Source organism: Heterocephalus glaber, unplaced genomic scaffold (genome assembly GCF_053883595.1).
Source record: "Heterocephalus glaber isolate CG9 unplaced genomic scaffold, H.glaber_assembly_v1.0 deba00001773, whole genome shotgun sequence".
Classification (NCBI taxonomy): domain Eukaryota; kingdom Metazoa; phylum Chordata; class Mammalia; order Rodentia; family Bathyergidae; genus Heterocephalus; species Heterocephalus glaber.
In genome coordinates this window covers 4,651,299-4,666,256 of record NW_028258463.1, presented here as the reverse complement: position 1 = coordinate 4,666,256, position 14,958 = coordinate 4,651,299, and the positions used below count along the sequence as shown (strand labels likewise).

Genomic DNA, 14,958 nt, shown 5'->3' with positions numbered 1-14,958 from the left:
GCACAAATGCTTAGTAGTGGTAATTTTTAATAGGTTTATTAATGGAGAAAGGGATTCATCGCATAGTATGCTGCTGTTTTGGTCATTGGTATCACAAGTTCCAACATGGGTGGTAGAGAAAGGAAATTGTCCTTGGTCAAGAGACAAAACTACCAAATGTTTCACCTGAAACGTACACAGAGGACAAGGAGACAAGAGAAGAGAGCAGAATGGAAGGAAATTGAGCTTTATTGAGCTCATAGCCTGTGTTAGGCACAGAATGCATTAGATATTTCTGGCAACCTCTAACCTGTAGGTGCTAAAATTTTATAGCAAAGCATAGGACCGAGGAATAGCTGAATGATTTACCTATGTATGCATCATATTTCCCATCCAGGCATCCAAAATAAACCAGTAATAGAGATTAAAAAAAAAAAAACAGCAAATTTTTCTTGCAAAGACAGCTTTAAGACAATGCCTCTGATTTCTCCTTTCTATCAAACCGTTATGCATGTGTACTTACTGCTCATATGGAAATTCTGAGGTTGTTCCTGCCCATTCAAGATAGATAATGACCAAAGCCGCATGGCAAAAAGTAGAAGAGCTGACCCAGGGCTCGAATTTTTCTCCAGAGATCATCTTTTTTCTGTTGAATTTGGGACCTTGATCTTATCGCAGATATCTTTTACTCAATAAGCATCTATCCTTTTGCTCACACATACATTTTTATAAGCCGGAAAGATTTGTTTTGATTAACAAGGATGATGCACTGGGGTCAAAAGCTAGTACTATTAGCATGACATTTTAAATTATGTAACATGATTGCTTATAGGAAATACAGCCCCTTGTATAGACTTATGATGCCTGCCGTGTCATGCAATTAAAAAGTTCCAGAAAAGCATTCTCAGCATGTCAAATTCCTGAGGCTGATTTATGGGATTATAACTTTTCCTCCTTTGTGATTCAATTAAAGAATTTTACACTAGGCTATTATAGGTTTTAGACTCCAATCATAGTTTGGATGCTGAAATATTAGATTAGTGTGTGATCTGATTATAAAGAAACTGAATTTCTTGTTTGCAAGGGACAGTAATTAAAGCTGCAAACACAAGAAGCAGTTATCTAAAGACCTGTGTGAAAGGGATGGAAGATAAAAATGAATAATGTCAATGTGCAGTTGATTTCTGGATCCTGCAGATAATTCAGTGTAGAAATGTAGCACTGGTGACAAGTGACTTGGATTTTAATCCAGGGATTGAATTGCTGCCATCATTAATGATGTGAGGAAATAAAACAAATTAATAAGGACCTGGAGCTAATCCAAACAACTTCTGGTTACAGGTTCTCAGAGCCAGAGCCCAGTCTGGCATTACCTATAAGGTTCTATCCTTTGCGCGCCTATCTAAAGGATAATGAATGCTTTTCCACCAATAGCTAGAAAAGAGTTTCAACCATCTTGCAAGAGGAAAAAGAAAGGTTCACCAGCATTAGTATCTGAGTTTGGCTGGTAGTTATTTCAGGAGGAAATATGTTTTCTTTTGCGTTGACATTTAGTTTTATTTTTGATATTTGATGGTGAGGAGAGTTAAGCCAAATTGAATGATGTGGGCTGGGCATTAAAAAATAGCAACTTGTCTTCATGAAAGGTAGAGGGTAAAGGCAGTCAAGCATGAAGACCAAATAAATCTTTAAATGATGCAATAAAAGAAGGATAACTTAGAGATAATATGTTTGCCATGGCCCATAGAGATGTCAACCTTCTACCTGTGGAGATGGATAAGAGTCTGCTTAATGGAGAAATACAATTTTGAAAGAATAATGGCCCACGCTGCTTACAAAAGCAACAAATGAGTGATGCACTGATAATGTAAACTCAACTCCGTTCATTCTTAGAGTTTGCTATAAGACTGACTGCACCTCCATCAGGAGAGAATACTGCTTCATTTCTGGCCCTCATTTTCCCTTGCCTGGCCTACTGTAATAGTCTCCTACCTGGTATTCTGGCTCCTTGTCCAAATACACCCTCCAATCTGTTCTTTCTGTCACCATCATAATCTTCTTCACACCTAAATTTCAAGCCATTTCCATGCTTATAAACACTTTAAAAACTCCCATTGGTCTACAGGATAAAATCCCTTGGGATTTTCTTGGGATAAAATGTTGTCAGTAGTATGGCCCTAGGATATGTCCCCAGTTTCCTCACTCACTGCTCTGTACCTCACTAACTACATTCTAACCATCCTGACTTATTTAAGACTCTCTTTGGGGGCCATGCCGTTTTTCATTTTCATGTCTTAGTGTATAAAGCACTGTCAGTCTAAGTAACCCTGTTGAGTCTAGAAGGCACATCTATATTTCTCAGACATTATTTCCCAGGGAATTCTCCCATTTGCAATCTTGGGCAACTTAGCAACTTAGACCCTGCCTTAAAAAGGGTCCTGGGGATAGAGTTCAGTTAGAAGGCCCTGGGTTCAATCCCTAATGTGGGAAAAACAACAACAACAACAACAACAACAAAAAGATTTTTGTACAGATTTGAGTTTGACATTTCCTCTTTAGTTATGCCTTATTTTGAAGCTTAATACTCATGCAAAGCTTTCTTCATAATGAAAAATTTATTCCTTTCTGTGTATAACTTTAAATAATGCCACAGGAAGGTGATCCTTGCACGCAAGAGGAGATATATATATATATAAATTATATATTTATATATATTTATATAGATTTATATATTATATATATTTATATATAATGAAAGTATATATAGTATAGTATATTTATAATATACTATAACATAATGAAAGCATATAAAGTGTATGTATAATGAAAGTATATATAATATATATGTATATATTTATGTATCTATATTTAAGTATATATACATATATATTTATGTATAATGAAAGTAGTCCATCAATATGAGAAATGTTAAACTAATTGAGTCAAGGATGGGATACCACAGAGCCATCAAAATAGAGATTAGATCAATAGACATCAACATAGATAGGTTAGGTCTGAAAAATAAGATGTTGATTAAAAAATGTTGGAGTTACAATAGCACCATCAAATGATATGCATATATACGAAATGAATATATAAATGTGTTTGTGTTTGTGTGAGAGAAAATGAGGAGACACCATGAATCAACGGTGTCTCAATGAATTAATCCTTCTAATTCCTAGACCCTTTCTTTGCTAATTTGTCTAGTATTTAAAATTTATTAGTAACTTTAAATTAATATTTATGATGATCAGAATATGTAGAGCAAAATTTGAATGTCCCTGCCCACAGGTTTCCATGAGAGGTTAAACAAGACAATTCTCTGCCTTACTGTATTACTTTGCATCCCATCTTCGAGTATTCTCTTCATGGTATATTTAGGGTCACATTTTTGTATTTTTTAGGGGATAATTTTGCAGATTCAAATGTTCTGTAAGTGTAGTGCTAAAATGCTGTCTAGTATTTCTATCATAGGCAGGCTGCAATGTGCCCTGCATGGAGAAAATGCACATGTTAAATAAGTTCTGTTCAGGCACAAGTCATAGTGCTGTAGGGTATGAATTTAATTTTAACAAGTTAAAATTATATATTACATAAATTATCCTTAAATAGAAACAAACATAAATTTTTGTATTGATTGTGACCAGAGGCTCAAGAAAACCTAACTACAAATAACGAGGATTAAATATATATGTATATATTTCAACAAAATTTATATAAACCTCAAAAACACTTTGCTGAATAAATGGATACAGATCTGTCTAGGAATGAAGTGAAACATATAGGTTGCATATATAATGAATTAAAAATACAGTTGGCTATGGTAAAATGGAGAAGCAAATGGGATTGAGCAGAGGAAGAAAGGATTGATGTTTATATTGTAAAATTTCCTTCATTCTTTTTGAAAACAATTTGTAGCCAGAAGAAAGAGAGAGAGAGAGAGAGAAAGAGAGAGAGGAAGAAAGCAAAAGGAAGGAAGGAAGGAAGGCAGGAAGGAAGGAAGGAAGGAAGGAAGAGAAAAAAGATGTAAGAGGCAAAGGGAAAAAAAAGAAAATGAAAATGATGATTATCTGTATTTCCATCTTCCCAATTTGGTTTCTCAAGCACTGGCCATCTCTCCCATATGTTGCTCATTTTATAACATGAAACATCTTTAATGGGTAAAAAAAGAGCTGGAACACTGGATCCCCACTGTGTCTCAGCCAGACCTGCTACTGCTCTCTCCTAGATCCCATCTACAAGAATGTCCACTACATGTTGTGCCTGTGACCTGCCTTGTGTATGCTTCTCCCATGTATAATGCCATTCAGCTGTAATTCCCTGTCTATCAAATATTACCCGCTTCTCAACACTCAGTGATGTCATCTCTCCTTACTTTTCCACTTCAGAATTACAGCATATATTAGTGGTCATACAACTTTTGCTTTAGATTCTCATATTATTTACATTACAGTGGACCCTCAAGTTAGAACTGCCTAGAAATTCTAACAATTTGGGTTAATTAGGTTACTGGAAAAGTCATCTGACTCTTGTTATCTATAGCATGTACCTAGATCTCCACTGTATTGACTTACAACCAACTTGAGTTACAACCAGCCCTCAGAAACTGATTGAGTTGATAAATCAAGGGTCCACTGTACTATATCCAGTGATTTTTCTTATAAAATTGAAAATTTCTTGAAGAGAAGACCATGGCCCTTTCCACTGAAAACTCTTATTTAATAGATGTTCCATTTCTGAAAACAGCATAGAAATTACATGTGAACAACACATACACATGATATACAGTCCCTCCATTCCCAGAAAACTAAGAATTCTGAAAATAAACTCTGATAATTATTTCTAACACTTTGGGCATAATCTTTGCTAATGTATTCACTTATGTTTTATATTCTTCTTTTCTTTTATAAATTACATTATCGGTGTGTAAGTATCATAAACATATAATTGAACCCAAAGATTCATGGCTTTTGCTGCTGGTAGTATAAGAACTTGTTTAATCATGCTTTCTTTGATTCTATATTTGCTATTTGGCAACTATTCATCACTAGGCTAATTATGTTAGTTGTATTTTCTCTTATGCTGTATTTTGGATGCTCTGGTATTTGTGAGCCTTACAGATATGAAGAGATATACTACCCTTGCTCAAGTTAGCTAATTCCTAAGATAATAGAAGTTTTCCCAGGTCATGCAAATCAGCCAAAAGAGAATGTACACTCTTAGATACTTCCTTAGGTAACTCTCATACATCAAACTAATACTTCTCTGACCATAAATTGCACCTGCCAACTAGTGAACAATCCCATAATGCAGCACTCTCAGGAACTATACAAATAAGCGGGTCCTAACATGGCTGTGATTCCTGGCCTTATCCTTTTTGGGAAACTCCAATAAAGGCTGCACTTAAGCCTGTTCTCCACTCTGTTCTGCCTTTGGTTTCCACCAGTGGCTGTACCGGTTTTATCACATGACATTCAACATGAGCATTCCAAAAGAACTTTATTAGGACCCTCTTTTCCTTTTTTCCCCCTTTTCTCTGTCTCATTCTACCTAGAAAAGATAAGATTTAGCATTTTATTTCTTCTCTGAACTTCTTTATTCATGTCTTGCAAAGAAACTGACTCATTTTAATGGGCAGAAGAGGTGTAGATAGTGGCTATATTGACCAGCCTCTCCCTACTACATTTTCTCTCTGAAATGGTCATAGCTAGATCATAGCTAGACCATGTCTTGCCAGGTTTCCAGCTGGTAACATGTAGAGTTGGCTTTGTAGACTCTATTTCCCATGGATAGGTTTTATGACATAGGTGAAGAAAGATAGCACTGTTGTTCTCATCCCATATAGCAGTTCCACTCTCCAATCTAACAATAAAAGACTGAGATTGCATATATTTTGGAGATTCTTAAAATCTAGCTACATTGTTAATGATATTGGCACTCTACTTTTATATTCCTTCTTAGTCTTCTTCTATTGGTAACAGAATCCAAACAGAACAGTGTATGTCTTCCTCAACTACCACTTGTTCTTTCTCATAGAATGCAATCAGAGGCTGGGCTATGGAATAAGGCAATTCTTTCTTCAAATGTATGTTTTGACACTTACTAATTCTATGCCTCTAGTTTCTCATTTACTTATGATGATAGTTTTTGGATCTACTATAAATATTATGCAGATTAAATAAGAAATATGGAATAGAACCTTGTTTTCAATTTGTATTAGCTGTTATTATCATTATTCCTAGCTCTCCATTCTTTCAATGATTACAAACAATATTGTGAATGTTAAGGATATAGAGAAGAACTAGACTTGTTAAGAATATGGAGAAGAACTAGACTAAATATCTCACGTAGTAAATCTAGTGGGAGGCTATACAGAAGTTCAAAAAATGCATTCACTAATTTCTCAAATTTGTTGTCAAAACATTTATTAGGCACTAATCATTTACCAGGTTTTAAGCACTAGGTAGGGATGATGAGGGAAATTAAATGAAACACATGCATACATACATACTTGTATAACATCAGTCTTTAGTATATGCAAAAAATAAACTGAATTGGGGCTGGTAACAGAGAATGAAAAGTAGAGAATTGGAAGGAACCATTAGGTCAGCAAGTTATGTAAAGCTGGAATGAATAGGAAGTGTTGGGAAGACAAAAAGCAGTTCCTGTAGTTAAAGTGTCAAAAGTGAGTATAATCTGATGTTATACTGGAGAGATGAGCAGAAGCCAGATCACAGAGGATCTGAAAAAAAGTAATGAGGTTCTTATTTAAGTATAATGAAGAAGAATGCGAGGGTTATAAGGAAGGAATTGACTTGCCCTTATAAGCTTATAAATAAAGTTTTGATCTTAGGTAACCAATCAGAGGAATCTAAAAATCAAAGTTTCAAGAGACTTTACATGTCCAAGTGGCAGGTGACAGACATTTAGGCTTGGAAGGCTAGAGTCAAGAATGGATTGGGTGGGGATTTAGCTCAGTGGTGCCGCTTCCTGCCTCACAAGGACAAGGTCCCGAGTTCAATCCCCAGTACCAAAAAAAAAAGAATGGAGAAAATGCTAGATATATAAGAAAAGAGAAAAATCACTTGCTTAATGACATGCTCTTGATACCAAATTTTAGCGAGTATCTGTTCCTTTTCCCTATGGAACTTTCTGTGGGCTCTGTTTTGTATTCAAGACTACTGCAGACATTTAAAATATCACTGGGTCTAATGGTATATATGGTGACAAAAGGAAAACCATTTAAACTATAGTCACCAGTTAGATTGTAGCCTTTTGTTTTGAATCCTAAAACTGATAGATGTAAAATGGGGTACATGCATTCCCAAAGGTTAACTAAGGATACAAAGTCATTGTGGGCCTAGATAAGGAAATTAATTTTTATCTCATCAAGTCTCTATGACATTTTTTAATAGTTAAGAGACTTTATTCTAATAGCTATAATTACAGTGCTTGTCGAAATGAAAACTGAAAACAAGTATACAAAACTGTTGATTACTAATCGTGTATTGAAAGCAGTAAGAGGTTCACAACACCAAATAAACCAGCTCTGAAGTTTCCCCAAGATAAACTTAAGAGCTCCAGTTTCTTCAGTGTTTATCAAAATACAAAAGAAAAAATAGAGGTCGTCTTTTCTGATGGCAAATCGGACCCTTACGGGCTGAGGGAGGAAGCTGCTTCACACATAGAGGTGGGGGTGCTCCAGGACTGCGGTCTGGAATGGACCGGCCAACCCAGCTTGCAGGCGCTCCTGCTGGTGAGATCTAGACTTTGGCCAACGTGTCTGAGTGGGCACTGAGGACAGGAGCTGCCACTCCAGCTGCACTGCGCCAGGGGGAGGCTGGTCCCCACGCCCACGCCCCCATCACAGCCCTCCCCGCCCACCCTGGGGGCACCGTGAGAACGTGAGTACAAGCACGCTGGGGAAGGCAGGTGACCCAAAGACAGGCAGGCCACGGGGTCTCTACCTTGACTATGCTGTGGATGGCGTTTGTTCGTCACGTCTTGTGTCCCCAGTGCAACAGCCGATCTGATGACTAGTGTTCAGGCGGAACTGCAAATCCTACTCTAGGCATAGTCTCCTGTGTGTTCAAGTGTTCTCATCTTGTAATTTTTAACTATTTTTAAAAATGCACTGAGTTTGGGTTAAAAACCGAGTGGATCCTGATACCAATCTGCAGCCAGCCCGGTGGCTCCCGGAGGCCAACCCAAATCCCTTCTCAGCACTGACAGTGAGTTGATTCTTTGTTTCTTTTCTTTTCTTCTTCTTCTTCTTTTTTTTAACAGTAAAAAAAGCTGAGTAATGTTGCATAGGAGTGCCAGAAACTGCCTCAGTGGAAACAGGAACTGTTTATATTAAATAAAAACCTGGCTGCAGGCTGCGACTGCACATGTACAGCATGGTGCGTGCACACTGTGACCAACCCATGGAGACAGCTTCTGGCACTCAGGACCAGAGTTGCACTGTTTGCCATGAGAGGAAAGCAGAGGGTGGAGAGGAAGAAGTGAGGGGAAGGGGATTCTGGCACACTTCTGGTTCCAGAGCTGAATGGACAACCAGTCCGGTCCTTCATAGATCCCATCCTCAGTGGTGTCACAGGTGGCCTGAATGGACCAGTTCCTGTGGCGTAGAGAGCGCAGCCCCAGCTTGTCTGTGATTTCAGCTGCATACATCGTGTTGGGGAAGACATCCCTGAACTCGTCCTCAGCTAGCATCCTCATGAGCTCCTCACGGGCCTCGTTCACACGCTCTCTGTCATTGCAGTTCACCACAAAGACCAAGCCTTGGGTGTCCCGGAAGTAGTAGAGCCACAGTGGCCAGATCTTGTCCTGGCCACCCACATCCCACACAGTCAAGCTGATCTTGTATTCGACGGTCTCACCACTGAAACCTACAGTAGGAATTGTGGTCACAATTTCACCAAGCTTCAGTTTATACAGAATCGTCGTCTTCCTGGCAGTATCCATGCCCACCATGAGAATTCACATTTCTTTTTTTCCAAAAAGGTCCTTGAAGAGGTTCGCGAAGATATTCCCCATCCTTGTGGATTCTTGGAAGTGACACTGGCCAGAGACCTCAGCGGTGGCTGCCATGAGCCAGGCGTTGGTTTCACTCCCCTCTACGACTTTTTTTTTAAAGAGATGAATGAATCTGCCTGAAAATACATCTGTTGATGCATCGGGCAGGTTTTTCTTTCCCATTTTTCCTTACTTCCTATTCTTGACCACCCATCTCCCGTACTATACAAAAAAGGCATACTTCCCATACATCTTAGGGTATGTTATGATTCCTCATTTTGGGACTCAAAACAGAGACAATTTCAGATACTATTATGGGGAAATCTTACCTAATCAAGGTGTACCAGAAACATACAAAACATTTCTCTGAATATATTTCTATTAAGGTTTAAATGAAACATTATGAGTGGGATATTTTGGCATAATACAGTATTTTCAGGAATGATGTATAGGCCAGGGTAATAACAGCAATGACTGTTTTTATCTGACAGCATCAAATCTCTCACCTATTGCCCCCAGAGCAAAGTCAAAACATGAATTTTTTTCAGGGAAGAGTAATGTAAAATAAAACCAAGGAAAGCATTGTTAAAACATATTGAAGATGACTTATTTCATTTGGATGCTGAACTCCCTAACAACTCTACTTGATGTCCTTTATTTTCCTTTGCCTTCTTCTCTTGGTCTTTTTTCTTTCTCTGCTCCTCCTTATCTTTTTTCGTTCTCTTCTTCTGCTTTGCTGTCCATCTCCATATTTATTTCTGTTAGATTTGGAAATCTAAAATGGAATAGCACTACCTAGTAATAGATTAGTCTGACTACTAATGTGCACTGATTTTATCACTAAATACAGGGAAGAATAGTACTTAGCATCGCATAGGAGCCAATTAATCAGAGAGATTACTCAACTAATTTGAACAAGGCCAGCCTGAGGGCAGAAGTGTAAGAGCAACTAAGTATCTGGGTTTCTTTTGCAAATTTGCACACCCCATAAATTGAATAAAATGTAGTTCCAAAGTGCTGATGAAAATATACTTATCACAGTAATATGGAAACAGTCTATCAAAATATTTTATTGAAAACAATGCTTGGAAATGAATAACGTGGCAATTTTCCCAACTCTTTCTGGATATACCAAGTTGAGATAAAGTGCCTCTAGGTAAAAAATGAAAAGTATAACCAATAGTCATTTAATAACTTTTGGTAAAGCCTTCTTAAAATTTATAAAATGAGTTGTATAAATAATTGAGATTTTAGGAAATATCTTTTTGCAAGTAATAGGGCTTTTAATTATTTACTCTTAACAAAATGGAAAGGACATAATTTGTTGCCTGCTGCTAGATAATTAAGAATAATTTTTGATAACAGCTCACTGCTTTGTCTTTTTGTTTTTGGAGTTTTATATATTTCACAAGGACTTCAAAGAATTGATTGAAATACAATAAGAAATTGCTTCATTTTCCATGAATTTATATATATGAATAATATTTTTCTGCACAGCTATTTTAAAAAACAAAAGGCACAAAATTAATCTTTAATTCTGTCTCATTTTTGTACTATTAGTCTTTCACAGATACCTAAATTCATTGAAAATACAACCTATTTATTTTATTAAAATGAATTTCTAATAAAGTTATCCATGATATGTTTAATAATTTTTCAGTTTACAAAATATGTGTGTAATTTTATTCAGTTGTATATTAATTAAAATATTACAATAACTCAATAGAAGTTATAGAAGAAATTATTTAATTCATAAGGCTTAATAATCAATAAATTTTTAAAATACTAAAATATTTTTGTACTAGAGAACTATAAGACTGATTTATGAAATAATTTGGCATAAAAGATATTTTATGATGATCCAATTCTGTAAGAGCTGTTGAATGCAAATACAAGTTCTAGGAGAATAAGTAAAGATGTATTATTCATGGGTACTGAAAGGAAACTTTTTATTATATTATTATAAATAGTTGCTGGTTGGTATCAAGTTACTATGATATTTAGATTCCATGTGCAACATTTAAAAAGAGTTACATCTGCAAGTGTGTGTATAAGACCATTAGTCTTAGTAACTGCCTTTAAAATTTAGACTTTTGTGTAGACGTTCCAATTTTTTTCTCAGTGAAAGGGAGTGCCATGGACAATACCCTTATTAAGAAATATATCCTTCACTTTTGAGGTCGTATTTTAATAAGATTAAAAACATTCGATTTGCCTTCACTTTGGAGGACTTATCCTACATAACTTATGATTTCCAAGGATGTGTATTTAATTACATGATGCATGAATCTTGCTGAGATCTCTATGATATACACCACATACAGCTTTCTAGACCTTATCACAGCACTTCTCATAAGTTGAAGAGGGCTTCTTGTAAGTATTGAGATAATCACAGTCCTTGTGTTCTGTACTGTAAGAAAAATGGAAGGCAATTGATGTATACCTAAATCACGATATTAACTGTATTTTTCTGTTTTGATTAAGTGAAAATGTACTCTAAAATTTGGACAAAAATCCGTTTTTCTGATCTATTATTTCATATTAAATATTAAGGGCTTTATTAATTTGCTTCATTACAGTGTTTATATTTGGAACATTCACTTCAGTCAAAGTTACCACCTGATCAAGTTCTCCATAATTCTATTGTATTGAAGAACTGTCAATCAGATACACTGGAAAACCTCAGGAAGGAAATGGGAATTCATTTGGAATTTTTACCTACATTGCTTTGAAATCTTCCAGAATATCTTCACAATTTCATCAAAGGTACAATGTCTGTTTTGATGCACTGCTTTCGTGGGTAAAGCAAATCCAGTGACTTCAAACTGCCATTATTATCATATTGACTTTTAGGTCAGGGTCATGGAGCTAGGTGCCTGCCAGTTGCTGTGGCCTTCTGCTGTCACCACACACAGGGAGGCAGAGAAGAGGGCAGGAAGAGCGACTGGAGCCCTCTAGGCTGATGCTGAGGTGAGCACAAGTGAGAACTTTATCCAGCCCCCAGTCCCCAGAAACTCCCATTCTCAATGCATTTCCATTCCTAGGACTCAAATATTATAAAAGCTTGGTGTAGTTTCCTTTCCCACTTAACAGACACCCAGTTTAGCAGATATCTGAAAGACTTTGGGATGGGCATTAATCAACCCAAGTCCAGTCAGTCATTAGTCCTTTGAGCATGTTCAACACAGGCAGTAATGGAAGTGCTTTCTCTGAAATAAGCATTTTATTTTTTCTCTCCTTTATTATCTTTATAAAACACCCATTAAAAACCTCATTATCTTTTTAAACCCCTTTATGAACCACTTCCCTGCATGATAAAGAGGTTTTTTTAAACATAAATGTCTCAGTTATTAGTTCAGCATTGCTTTTCACTTAGATCCTATGCTGTCTTCCACATCCCATAGCTGCTTTCAGGACTCCCCGACACCCACACTCCCCCCAAACACAATCCCCCACACCCTCACTCATGCTATGTTTAACCTGGGCATGGACTGCTGCAGTCAGATAATTGATTTCCAGTCTATTTTCTCATAATTACAAGGCATTTTCTTCAGCAAAGATGGTTTTGATAATAATAGTCTTGCTACCATAATTAAATCTTTTCCTGACATTGTAGCAAATCTATTCTTGTTCAAGTTAAAGGTGTTTGAAATTGATATTTTTTCCTTTTGGCATCTTCAAAGTATGAAAAACATCAACCCCCTATGAGATCATATATACAATATGTGATCTAATTCCTTAGCAACTAAACAGGATTTTTAAAAAAATTCATATCAGTATCTGATTAAGATAGCTAACAGTTAAACAATACATTCTCGACTCCTTTCTAAGAAAATTGTACTGTAACTGACCTGAAAAATACATAAATAAAATAAATCCATAGCTCTTCAGAAAAGGCAGGGAAGGTATCCTGAAACTAACAATGGCAGAGAATTTCTTGAAGATGGAAGGAAAATGATACCATTTACCTTGAGGGGGTGCTTTTGGCTAAAGAAGAAATCATCAATAAGGAGTAGATTGTTCATCCAAACAAGCCTGGAATAATTAAAGCTGATTGGAATTAGAGGAAAGGAAAACCCAATCATAGTGTGGACAACAGATAAATTAATTGGAAAGAGGGAAACATTTGCATAAGTCCCCTGTTCTCAGAATGAACCTTCCAACCCCTACTGTTTGCCCCAACGCTAAATAACAAGTACAGGCAACCAACTGAAAAACAAACTAACACAGCAGCCCAAGACACCTAGGGGTTCCAGGAAGAATGCAAGTGCACACAGAGAAAACAGCCCACCCACCCTTGTTAAGTCAGACTCACTGACTGCATATTGATTTCACCTTCAGGTTTAATAGTTTAGTTCTTTCATGGATTCTGGAAGCTGTCTTTTTATTGCTTATGTATCAAATTTGTTTTCTGTTGCTTACATTTTTGAGAATAGATGCTAAGGGATATGTGGGTATGTGGAACTGGTTACTGGGCTGACAGGAGACGGAAGTGATGAAACAAATTGTCCTGCCAACTCAGATTCTCAGGTGGAAATCAGCAGCCGAAGCCACAGGAAAATGATGAAACTGATCATATAATTAGCCAAATCCATGTGTGCACTGGGGGTGAACTGTGGGAAGAATATAGGAGTGGATTCTGAAATGCGGAACTTTAATTGTGTGTTCCATCATAGTTCTGTCATGTTGTTTATACAAATACTTTAAGGTGTTCATCAGAAAAAAGGTGAAATCTCAATAACTGAAAGGAATTACCTGAAGGATGGATAAAACTGAGCAAAACAATGAATTGTGCAACCACATTGAAACATCATACACTCCTAGAGGAAGAGTTGACAATCATCCCATATGCTCTCTGTCATGGTTTATATCTAAATGTCCCCCTAAAGCCTCATGTGCTCATAGGTGAGGCTTTAGGAGGTGACTGCCTCATGAGTGCATGATACTCATCAGGGAATTAGTCCATGGGTGAGTTTGTAGCTAAGTGTGATGTTGGGAAGTGAAGCCTGGTTGGAGGCATGGCTCACAGGGTGTATGGCCTGGCAGAGTCTAACTCCCTCTCTCTTCCCTGAGTCTCTCTACTTCCTGCCACTATGTCATGAGCTCTTTCTCCTCTCCCTTTCCTTGAGGTCAGCTAACTATGGACTGAAACCTCTTCAAACATTGAATCAAAATAAAGCTTTCCTCCTTCAATTTGTGAGTGTGGGATATTGTGTCTCAGCAATGAGAAAGTAACCAAGACATTATCTTTCATTATTTCTCGTCAAGTGCTTATGATAAGGACTCAACGTTGGAACAAAGACATGAATGCAGAAGTTGCTTTTAAGATAAATTAGAGGAGTTCAACCATTCGTTCCATCAGTGATTTCTGTTCAATGTATACACATAGACTTTCTGAGGACAAATCAAATAAGGTGAAAGGAAAGTAGTTTGGGGTTTGGCTGATGATGTATGTCCATGCACCAGTTTCTACTCCCCATGTGCTTCCTATCAATACTTCTCTATGATTAAGACACTTTCTGGGTTTGCTAACAAATGGGGAACAGTCATTATAGAGGCAACAATATAGGCATGGAAATTGGGGCTCAGGAAATGGTATGTCTTCAAGAGATCTTCCTTGGTAAACTAATCAGTGACACCCCAAAAACAAAATCAACAATCCCAAGATGGCACTTCCAGTACTGGCTGTCTTGAAGATATTATTTGAGAGCACAAAGCATGAAAAAGTGTGAAAAAGCAGAAACTAAGAAAAAAGAACTGAAACTAGAAACTAAAGATAAACAACCTGCTCAAGAAGTTGCGTGCATGGTGAGGGAGTTAAAATTAAGATTAGAGGAAGATAGGGTGCTACGGGAGAGTTTTTAAATAGCTGAGAAACTGAAAACTTCTTGATTTGTCTTGATGGTTACAGCTGCATGAATTCTTAGATAGATTATAAACAGGTTGGACAATAAACTCTTA

General features: G+C 36.9%; 1 pseudogene; it reads right to left on the bottom strand.

Moving 5' to 3' along the window:
* Positions 1-8,334: 8,334 nt before the first annotated feature.
* On the bottom strand, positions 8,335-9,063 carry LOC101711363 (ADP-ribosylation factor 1 pseudogene; annotated as a pseudogene).
* Between the last annotated feature and the right edge of the window lie 5,895 nt (positions 9,064-14,958).